Below are 2,547 nucleotides of genomic sequence, written 5' to 3'. Positions count from 1 at the left end.
TATATATATATATATATATATATATATATATATATCCTCAGTTCCTAGTAGGGTATGAGTTAGGGTATATCTAGTTAGGGAAGCACTCAATCCAAGTACTGGGCTATCAGACTAATACCGAAATTCATCACGTGTAGAGAATTCGTAAATCCTTTAATGCATTGCTGCTATGTTTCCAGAAACTCCCGTACCAATAGGATATTCCAAAAATGAATTGCAAAATATTGGCCATTTACTCGCATAGTCAGCTTAAATCTTAATATTGGGTTATTACTACTATCTCACATTGAGAGATGGTTGAAAAAAGTAAGGCCAATTGGAATGAAAAAAGCATATTGCTTATAGGACTGAAAACATGAAATATCAACGGGGTAAATTAATAAACTAATGGAAGCGTACTCATTTAGATATGTTCACCAATATAAGCACATGCAACGTTGCAAAAAAAAAAAAAGAACAAGCATAGTGAAAACCCTTAAACATAATGTGTAATATTATGGAACATAAAACACATTTTTTTCTATTCTTAATTCGAAAGTCCTTTAATTTTCTCAGTGTTCACTTGTGTTCACCCAACTCGTGTCCATTTACATTTTATGGCATTCGGCTGCAATCAACAAAGTGACTCGACAGAATTACTTTGGTGTGTAGCATAGTTTTCGAGTACTAACAAAAGCAAAACTACAATATAGAAACACACATACAAATGCGAGTCAACAGAGCGAAACATCAACAATAAACATATCAGGCAATAACTTATGTATATTCAAAAGTGATATTCTCTATCGAAATGTATAGAGAATGACGTCGTGCAGATTCATTTGCACACCTTCCATACACCAATACTTTTGCGACGATACATTAGTATGAAAGGCGCTTACACCTCGGACACACAAGCATGCACATCAACACAGGAATACGCACACGCACTTATACTATTACATATACAAATATACACACGTACACAGACCTTTCATATGTATATACGTATGTGCATAGAAATAGTTCTTTATATATACATCATTAAATGTATCAGAATATATGTGTGTGACTATGAGTATATATGTGTGCGTGTGTAGCAAATACTAAATATATATGCATATATGCGTACATGTGAATATATGATAATATGTACGGATGCCTACATCTGAGGCCGTCAGTGAATATTATTATATACTTAATATGTATGTGTACACGCCACACACATTCACATATAGATACATATATATATAATATTTATGTGTATATATGCGGATAAATATATATACATACATACAGACACACACGTATGTATGTATGTATATGTATATCTACAACATAGAAGCACACATGCATATATATAAAGTGTATATGGTAAAATTGGTATTCAGGGACTATTACCTACTTAAATAAGAATGTATCAAACTTGTTTGCATAGGTATCAGACCAAACGCTTTTACAAAAGTTAAAAACGTAAGTTGAGTTTTAATATGTAACAAATTGCTTTTTTTTTATTATTGAAAGTCCTTCCATGTGTCTGTGCATTCGACTGAACCTAAAAACACAAAAGAGTGAATTAAAATAACCTATATCAGCATATTAACAAATGCGTTTAACGCGTCATGTCTACTAAAGCAAGTCTTTGCACCTAACATTGTTTATATTCAATATAGCCTGGTTAATAGCAAAAGCACATATATTCATATAACAAAACGTATTGATGTAGGCAAAAAGTCGACACAAAAGACAACATAAAGATTCACAGAGATGCACACGTGTATTATATATATATATATATATATATATATATATATATATATATGCTTAGATACATACTTATACACGTACAAGAACACACACAAACATTATGTACCTGTGTGTGTGTGCGTATATATGTATGTATATATGTATGTATGTATGTACGTATGTGAGTGTGTGCGCGTGTTCTGTATGTTCATGTACACACTCACGTATAATTGCATGTGTGAGTGTGTGTATGTGTATATATATAAATACACACACACAGACACACATATGTATATATACCTCAATTAATATAACATACAAAGATAAGCTTCACTTGGTACATCTAACGTAAACTGTCTAGCTGATCAAAGTAGAGAGATAGCAAAAATAACATCGCAGGACCACATTTTCGGTAATATCAGAAGAATAAATAGAAGCTCCGAGTTCTGAAAACTATCATTTAATGTAGTATTAAATTTTTGAAAAGTAGATATTAACAGGTGGTGAGTACCTTGCATATACTTATTAATGCAAACGTAAACACTATTACATATGTGTTCTTATAATATCCTACAGACCTCTTGGTATAATATTATCCAGTAAGTAGTCGCGATTGACAATATGAATTATTCAGATGCATGAGTGTTAGAAATTCCTGAAGAAGAACTCGATTTATTAATCGAATGCAAACATACACCCCCAACCCTCTATGCGTGTGTGTGTGTGTGTGTGTGTGTGTGTGTGTGTGTGTGTGCGTGCGTATGTGGGTCTGAGTGTGTGTGCGTGTGTATGCGTGTGTGCGTATGCATATATATATATATA

The sequence above is a fragment of the Octopus bimaculoides genome, chromosome 2 (assembly GCF_001194135.2).
Source record: "Octopus bimaculoides isolate UCB-OBI-ISO-001 chromosome 2, ASM119413v2, whole genome shotgun sequence".
Lineage (NCBI taxonomy): Eukaryota > Metazoa > Mollusca > Cephalopoda > Octopoda > Octopodidae > Octopus > Octopus bimaculoides.
Note: the sequence above shows the minus strand (reverse complement) of the source record.